The sequence below is a fragment of the Poecilia formosa genome, unplaced genomic scaffold, assembly GCF_000485575.1.
Source record: "Poecilia formosa unplaced genomic scaffold, Poecilia_formosa-5.1.2 Scaffold1, whole genome shotgun sequence".
Taxonomy (NCBI): Eukaryota; Metazoa; Chordata; class Actinopteri; order Cyprinodontiformes; family Poeciliidae; genus Poecilia; species Poecilia formosa.
In genome coordinates this window covers 2,446,378-2,456,069 of record NW_006799940.1, presented here as the reverse complement: position 1 = coordinate 2,456,069, position 9,692 = coordinate 2,446,378, and positions in this window count along the sequence as shown.

The window sequence follows — 9,692 nt, the reverse complement described above, 5'->3', positions numbered from 1 at the left end:
ATTTTGACAAATCATCAAGAAGCAATCTTTGAAGCTTTGTTAGTAGTTGTTCCTCTAAAACAAAACGCTGTTTTTTAAAACCTGGTGCAGGATGCAACTCTGTCTACAACGTAGCTCATATCAGACAATACTAAGTTTGAGGAAAATATTTTACTTGTTCTACTGTGAATGTAGGCTTACATTATAGATGACTGACATTTTTAGAACAAGGTGGAATTCACAATTTGATCAAATTATTACTAGAAGGGAAGAACAAATTTCAACAGATGCAAAAATACTGCAGTTATTTGAGCTTTCAGTTCAGGCACTCTTTACATAATGTACATTAAGGCAAATGTATCAAAGTGGTGCTTGCAGATGAGAGACCTACAGCTGCAAGACATCCATTTAATTGGTAATTGCAACTTAAGAAGTAACAAGATCGTTTAGGGCACTTGGGTAATTATCTGTATTCTGCACTTTCTGCTATAAACACTCTACTGCCTCCAGCACTTTGCAGGCACATAGCGAGCGCAGTGGAGCTTAACCGTCACAGTGACACAGATGTTCCACGCGTAGCCTTATTGCATCAGGGCAGCCACTGTTTAAACCAACACCAGCTTGCAGTCATAGAACCTCACCTTTGCCCTCAGAAATCTGTCACAATCTTATGAAAATGTTGTGTTTATTTCTTCAACAATCTTCCTGTGTATGGGACACGGTTTTTAGAGTTACAAGCAACATATACTGTGACATCTAGTCAGTCGTACTGGCGTGAATTTGTGTCACCGACTCAGTGGCTCTGAGGCCGCTCTGTGAGGAAAAATCTGTCATTCCACAAGAAATGCATAAACACATTACATTTGCAAATGCACACTGTGGTCTGATGAAATTAAAGTTGAAATACTTGGCTGTAATGACTGTTGGTGCGACTCATATACTGCACAATATAGATGGCATCACGAGTAAAGACCATCATAAGAAAGTTTTTCCCTGAAAAACTCACAGCATCAGCCGGGAGAGCAAAGGTTGGACACAAATATGTCTAACAAATGGATAATAGCCCAAATCGTATACTGCCAAATAAATTACAAAGAGGCTTAGGGACAGAGTCAGTGTTTGGGAGAGATGATCACAATTGCCTGGTCTCAGTCCAGTGAATAGTGGTGTGAAAATATCAAGACAGACAAACCTCATTCATTACGTCAGTGGGTCAAAGTTCCTAGAAAGCATTGTGGGGAAACATGCGGAATGACACACAAAATGTTAGACCCAAGTCATATAGTTTAAAGTTCAATTCCACTCCATTACTAAGGACATGTATTTGAAGATCATTTTGCAAAAAGAAAGATTTTGGTCTGAAATGCTATTAATTCACAAATAGCTCCCACAACGGTCTTCCTCAATGTCTATTTTTTGTCATTTGTATGCTAGCAGAGGAAGCGTGGACTGCATAAGATGTTGATAAAAAAGCAATTCCCATTAGGATGCAAAGATTGCACCACAGAATATAAACAAGTTGTTTCTAATTGTAATAAACAGGGACTATTTTCAGGGGTGTAATCAATCCTCTATGTGTCCCAAGGAGCAAAAGTGGCCCCCTCCTCTGCCAAAGAGGCCAGCCAGGGGCCGTGGTGGTGTGATGAGGGAGCGCTCTCTCGACCTCCAGGACCGCCAGCGACAGGAAGCCCGCAGACGCCTCATGGCTGCCAAACGAGCAGCTTCTTTCAGACAGAACTCAGCCACGGAGAGGGCGGACAGCATTGAGATCTACATCCCAGAGGCCCAAACGCGGCTTTGAGGTCCACACAATCCTCCTTAGCTCCTGTAGTCCATCTCCATCTGACACCAGCAGGTCGCGGCACAACATCTGCCCTCTGTCTCCTGTTTGCTGAATCTTTTTTACATGCTGTCCTGGCTGTCCCTGAAAAGAAAGTACACTGGGTAAAGATTTTAACAGAAAATGTTGCCCTCCCCCCTTTTTTTTTATCTGCATAACTGACAACAGTGATGAATGATAAAATGCACGGGAGTCTGATTTTTTTACCACGTTTTTAAACCCCAACAATTTGGGGGAGAAAAAAATGACACAGCAAACAATTTTTTTCAGTTTTCATTTGATATTCCTCAGCTAAAAGTCGCCCAGCGCCAGCCAAACATTATAAATACAGAGGCTGTTAATGTCCACAAGATCTACCTTTGCCAAGTGTATCTTAAAGATCACAGGGGCATTTGCCAATGGCTGAGAACCAGCTGACATAAAGTAAAATAACAGCTGCCCGAATTAAATCAATTTTAAGACTTATTTTGGCCTTTTTGGTCCATCTAAATTGTTGCTGTTTCCGAACTGTGTCAAAGGACGAAAACACTTTTTTTCCCCCCTTTCAAAGAAACAAACCGCTACTTTTCCCTGCTCGCAACAACGGTCTGTGGCTAAAGCACCCTGTGTGTTTCGTTACCATATTATTTCTTTGCAGTATAATTTTAAATTTCTTTGCTTTTTCTTTATTTTATTTTTTTTTTAATAAGGTGAAAACCTGAAGAAAAGCTTGACTTTTTAAAATAAAGCGTTCAATTTGCCATGGTTGATGTGGCAAATACTTGACATATTTTTCTTTGATCGTCCTTTAATCAGTCGTGCTGCAGCCATTAACCATTGTTGCTGGCTAGGATTTAAAAAAAAAAAATAGAATAACACTAAAGACTCCATCCAAAAATCATTTCCATCCCTGCAATACCATTCAGTCTTAGGACTTTTTTAAAGATGTGTGAATTACTACTAGCTGCTGTCCACATTTCCACTGCAGAACAAATATGAATTATTAACAAAAAAATTTAAAAAAAGATTTACACAGCCTGAAAAAGGTTATTTCAACCAATGCATTTTGCACCTTATAATATTCATGTTTGTATTTCCAAGGGAAATGTAGTTTATGACACTCATGTGATATTGTTGCAGTTGAATTGCAAGAACAGAGATGAAAAATCTACTACAGAATTTCATATATAAATATATAAATATATATGTCTATATATAAGTTGTAGAAATTGCACCTTGTTTCCTTTTTTTTAAATGGCATTAATGTCGCTCTTAAGTCAACTTTTATGATTCTAACACTTTTAATTCTACGTACAGTATCTATCATAAGACCAATTTCAGAGTTTATGCTACACGTTTACTATTTCCGGTAATAACAGGCATCGGTTGACATGACAGAGCGTCTGTCTGATTATTAAGTAATATTTCTTAGCTGAGAGTTTCCATTCTGCACTGCATCTGACTTTCTGTTCTCGTTTGATCTGCTTGTGTAGTTCTAGGGGAAAACAGGTGCAAATGACACTTTAACAATATTCAGTTACTATAATAAATGGTGCTGCTTTTTACTCTAAAACTGTTGTCCCTCACCCAGTCCGACATGCGCGCACACACACACACGCGCGCGCACACACACACAAACACACACAGTGCTTTTTACACTGAGATTTATTAACATGTCTCCCCGATGGTCGAGTGTGACTTTAGACACAATCAATTGTGCAATGTTGTTGCTTTCAGTGAGTTAAATGAGGAGACAGTTGTTTTAGTTCAGATTGTTGCCCAGAATAAAGGAAAGGGAGTTTTATTGAGAAGAACAATGTTATTATTATTATTATTATTATTATTATTATTATTATTATTATTGAGCAGGAGGGAAAACAGGTTTTGACATTCCAACAACTTCTAAAATAAAATTAAGAATACATCACGGTTCATGTTTTTATTTTTTTCTCACACTTCCGGCGCATTCCCACTCGTCTCCATTTGCCAGTCCAACCTCGGGTAATTAAAACAAATGCTGGTATCGCCGCCGTGATCATGTTCGGTCCAAAGTGTTTCCCGTTTTAATCTTAACACGTCCAGCGGTGGGGAGCAGTCTGCGTTCTCTGTCTGAGGTGGTGAAAAGTCAAGAGGGATAACAACACTTTCTAATTATCTACTGGGAACGGGGCTCAGCATGAGCTGGACTATTTTACTCCAGGATGAGCGCGAAACATTTACCCTATGGCCTTATCAAAAAACACTGATGAATGTAGAGATGACATTGATGCAAAAAAATAAAAAATAAAAAATCTTCCCAGGACATCTGGCGATTGCAAAAATTTCAAATAAATACAACGGGATGACAGGGTGTTTTGATTTCATTTGTCGCATATTTCATTTCCAGCATGAAGTAGGGCAAACGAATTATTTACTTTTTAACGAGTTGAATTTTGTTAGCTCATAAAATGAGCAACTGGGTATACTGAGCCTGAACTCAGAAAAAAAAAAAAAAGTGTAGCATTAATGTGTATATTTTTAGAACGTAGAAAGTTTGGAGCGAGTTCACAGAAAATGCTAAAACAAAGTTTGAACTTTTTCAGATATATCATTAACTCTGCTGCAGCGCTTTACAGAAGTATGTACACCCCTGATGTTCCTTGGATAGTATATTTTACACAAAAAAAATCTGCAAATCGGCACACATTTGTATTCAGCCCTTTTATTATGAATTCCAATATAAGGCCTAGTTAAAACCTAAAGTCAACTAAAAATTGTTATTCACAAACAATCCTTCTACGGCTGTATTTATTTGATGGCAACTGGCTGAGCTGAATCTATTTAAGGGTTTTATCAGAGTAGATAGAAAATGACCTGGATGTTTTTCAGATGTTTATTTGTTTAAAAATCCCACAAATCACATTCCTTCTACTTTAAAACAAAGTCTTGGTCTATCACATAAAATCCAAATAAAATACACACATGTCTGTATATACTTTATAAATATGATTATAACAAACATTTTTACAAATTATTTATTTCAGGTTGTGTTAACTACTTTAAAAGTTTAATTTAAGCAAAAAGAAAACAACAACTTTATCTTAATATATTTTATAGATGTGTGCCCACGATAGAATAAAGGAATAGCAGCATAAATTTGCTCTATAAGTCCAGTGCATTATAGACGTACAATAAACTGTTAAGATGGTAAGGGCTTAGTCTTCGCAGGTCGATTTTTTTTTTTCCAACATTATTGTTTTGCTTAAAATGATTTATGTTAGAGTGATAGTGAGGAACAAAAAAAAACCCAAACACACGATGCCATTTTTCAATTATTTTGAGCTTCATTTGAGATTGGTTGTGTCTCTTATGTTTGAATTAGACACTAAAACAATGTAGTGTGAAATACTTACAGTTTATCACATTATGTTTTTACAATTTGGTCAAGACCTTCAATGAACACGTTTTGCTTCCCTTAAAATGTGAGAACTTATGCAAAAGGTTTTTCAGATCACAGCTGCCACTCTTACCGTCACCAGAAGCTTTTACTTCTCGTTTAGTCTTTCATCTTCATTCCTCCCTGATTGTCTTTATCAACATCTCAACTCATCTTGCAGAAGGAAGCGTCTTCTGAAAACGCCACAGTTGTTTTGATCTCATCTGAGCGACGGTCGACGGGCTACTTTTACAATCTAACTGCTCTTCCACCTGACAGAAGTCAGACAAAGTCTACTTCCCACAGACTGCAAACTGTGACTCCGTCGTGTCTACTGCTGCTGATCTGGTGGTTGTCATCGCCAGTGCGGGTTTTCAATTCAATTAAGATTAAACTGAGCTTCTCGCAGCTTTAAATTCACGTTTCTGTTGTACTTGCGCGACAGTTGGTATGAGTCAAATCTGTCGTTATCCTTCCTCCTTCGTGACACTGTGTTCTGGTACTTTAAAAGAGGTGGGACTGAGACGCAACAGCAAAGTGATAAGGATTATCTCGAAATACACTCACAACTTCATAGTGTTTTTTTTTGTTTTTTTTTTGAGTGGAAAAAAAAAATCATGTCACTTCAGCTGCTTTCACAGTTGGACTGAAGTCCTGACACCAGGATGTTCTTAGAAGTTACAGGGACACTGTTGGAATCGACTACGCGTCTACAGAAATACATTGTAAAGGGTATAAGATACACAATTACAATATCGGAAATCACACAAAGTGTTTCTTGTAGTATCTCGCAGGGACGTTATAATATCACGGTGCCATTTTCGTACCATTATTTTTAAGTGTTTTTTTTTTTTTTTTTCCCTCGCTCTCTCAACCATTTTATACGGGGCTTAGAAGTTTGGCAACTATGTACATGACAAAATCCTCAGGTGCCTTACAGTTTGATTCTCTTAGGACTGAGCAAATGATTTGGTTTGAGGTTTGTGAAAGGACTGCAAGACCTTTTAGAGTTTGTACTTTCATAAAGGGCTGGAAACTACATGCTGGGTTGGATCACAGAGTTAAAAAGTGGAACGACATTTATATTTGCCTGCTTCAGTTGTCCTGATTTAGCACAAAAGACATCAAAGGAAAAACAAATTTGGTTCAGACCTGTTAGTATGATTTAAAAACACTTTTCGATCCATATATAAAAACCACTTTAAAAAACAATCAAAGGAAGGTAATTGTTTCAGAATATATTTTTCCATTCATAATTGTCTTTACCGTCACCTTCTGTTTTGCCCATTTCGGAATCTCGGTGCATACCAGAGTTGGAGGCTGGACCAGCTGGAAAAAGTGCAATAGTATTTTATTACAGTGACAGACAGGCTGGCCTGGAGCTATTTACCTCACGGTTGAGTGTTTTAGGAGCGGTTGTAAGCTCCACCTGAACGCTTTCTCATGCCTGTGTACTATGCAGCGGTGCCTCTGCAGGGTGGCTGAGGTTGCAGGCCTCTTGTGCAGATTGAACTCCATGACGGTAGACAGCTAAAGGCACCGCGTACGTTGTGATGAACGCATCAGAAGGAAAACACAACCAGAATGGGATACAGTCGATCTGCCAGTTGGTATTTAGTTTACACTGATATATACACATATATATATATATAAAAAGCTTAACATTTAAATATCTTACAATGACGTTCAAGGACTCACAAGAATATGTCCTTATAGAGTTGCTACCCATGTTTTTTATCCACATCAAAAGCACCACATTTTAGATCATTTAACTGAAGTTAAACCTCACGAAGGTCTAAGGTGCTGAACTAACCCATCTTATTGTATTACGTGTTGGTTTTATTTTTATTTTATGTTGACATTTGACTAATTAGTAAACACCAAAAACCATCCAGTGCACATGAACTTTAGATCAGCAGTGTATAACGGCATATTCTCAACTACTCGGTTAAGTTTCCGCTCACGATTTTGAGGATTTTTGTAAACTCATTCAACTTTCATTATTTCCAACATTGTTGCTCTGCAATATTCTTGTTCTGTTTTCCATAATTCACATGATGACATCAGAACTTTTTTTTTTTTTTTTTCCCAAGCATCCAGCAAATGCGAACATTTACTGTGAGGCTCATGTAAACCTCATCTCTATGTATGAGTGTTTCTGCCTTTCAAGCAATAACCCTCATTTAAACGTTACAGATGTTTTTGTGTTGGTTTCTGAAGTCAGAGGAATGTTTGACGATTCCTTGGCTGGTTAAAGAATAGTTTGTCACAATAGGTTGTTTGCCCGTTTCACTTTATTTAATCGGAAAAGACTTCTGTTAAACACATCTCCTGTGAACTTAGAAAAGTTATTGATTTGTTTGAAAGTTGTTTTTTCTTTTCAATTGCTAGCCTACCACGTAACAAATACAATCATGTAAAACCAATACTTGCCATTCAACAATGTGGAAAAAAAGACTATCAGTCAAACGGTTGCCTAAACTCATCATATTATGTTTTAGCTTTTAGTGGTTTATTTGAACTATTCTTTTTTTTTTTTTGATGGTGCTTTGATGGCATTACATACATCAATGCCTTTTGAACACAAGCTCTGGGTGTCTGAGTTTGAATTGGATATTTAATTTAATCCACAAATCTGGAAAAGTACTCAAAGGTGGTCAAGGTGTTAATAATTTGCCAAGTATCGGTGCCAGTGCATGTGAAACTGTACGTATAGTTTTGACTGTGAAGATTATAAACAAATCTACGATAAATTCAAACCTGTGCACCCAGTTCTTGTTTAACTTTTTTTTTTTTTTTGCATGGTGGAGAAAGGAACGACTCAAACACGTCATTAAAAGCCACATCCACGACGACTGCATGTCAACTTTTGACCAAAGCTCTACAAGTAGGTTAGCTTTTGAAAGGGCTAGCAATTTAGGCAGCTTCAAGTCCTTATGCTAAGCTAGGAGAGGTGCTAATTTAATATTTCCCGCACAAGACATAGTGGTGTCAAAGATCAACACTGAAATGACAAACTATTCTTTTCACCAGGCAGCATTAGGATTAATATCCACAAGTTTGTTTCGTGTGATTTATTTTATTATATTTGGGTTTTTTTTTTTCTGTTGCAGCTTCAGTGTCCATCTGTGCAATGGGCCTGACTAAATGTACAAATCCAGCACTGACTCTGAGGGGCGCTAATACTAGTCATATTATAACAGTTCTGCCAGAATTGCACATTATGTAATTTGGATATATTTTGTGTATGAATATGAAACTAATAAGGAAAACATATTTTTCAGTGTTTTACGAAGAGATAGAGCAGACACGGTTTTGTTTGCCTTTGGTGGAGAAATGTGTTGTGGGTTATGGGTATAAAAAAAAAAAAAAAAAACTAAAATGAGATCAAAACCATCAGATAGTATATACAGGTTTGTGGTTAGCTTAATTCTATTTTGAAATTGTTAAATATATCAATAATGAGGACAAACATTATGCCAAATAAGTATTTGTACAGAAATATACATATATAAATATATAATTTAGGCCTAATTTATTTAAAACTATTTTCTGCTCTTGACCCTGTTTTGGTTGTTTAATGTTTCTTTGTCAACATTTTATAATAGCATGCAGGATAGTAAATGATTGTATTAATTAGTGATTCATTGCTGGTCAGTATTACAGCAGTCTACAGATCAGTTTGTGTTTGCAAGATTACTTTAGGATGACTATTTCATTTCTAGATTTGTTCATCTAAAAATTAAATGTAAATTTTCTTTTCTAAATGCAAGGTTTTGAAATTGTTCCAACAGTTTTTATAATTTTTTTTTTTTTTTTTTGCTTTATGAATGTGACTTACTATACTTTGCCTCCTAAGTACTACCAACCATCTGTTGTAAATAATTATGCAAATTAAACTTTTTGAAGAAAACACTACTTGTCACTTTTTTATTTTTTTATAGCAGGTAGCAAACCAGAAGTTTGTCAGTTTGGCCGTTTAGCTACAGACGTGGACGTTTCTTCTGAGAATTTTTATCATACATAACATATAATTCTGTTGTTTTTTGGGGGTTTTTTGTTTTACATTACAAAGCACACAATTACTAAACTCTACCAAAAAGTGATAGCTGGCTTTTCAACATTTTTTATGCTACACAGCTTTTCCCACATAAGAGAAAAAGCTCTGTCCAGAGCATCTCGTACATTTCCTGTGTTCACCCACGCGGCTTTTGACAAACTGTAAGCAGGACTTTTTTACGCATTTTTTTTTCTCTCACCACTTTTTATTAGATAACAGAATTGTTGAGGAAATGACTAAAAGCTTGTCAAGTTGACAGACTCCTCCAGAGTTACGCGGGACCTCTTGTCTACTTCCGTTGGTGTTGCACTTCTTTCCTGTCATTTTAAGCAGAGACAGGTCTCAATAAGTATTAAAAAAAATAACGTAGTTTCATGTCTTGCAGCAGCAGCTCAGAGTAAACCTGTAATTATGTTGTT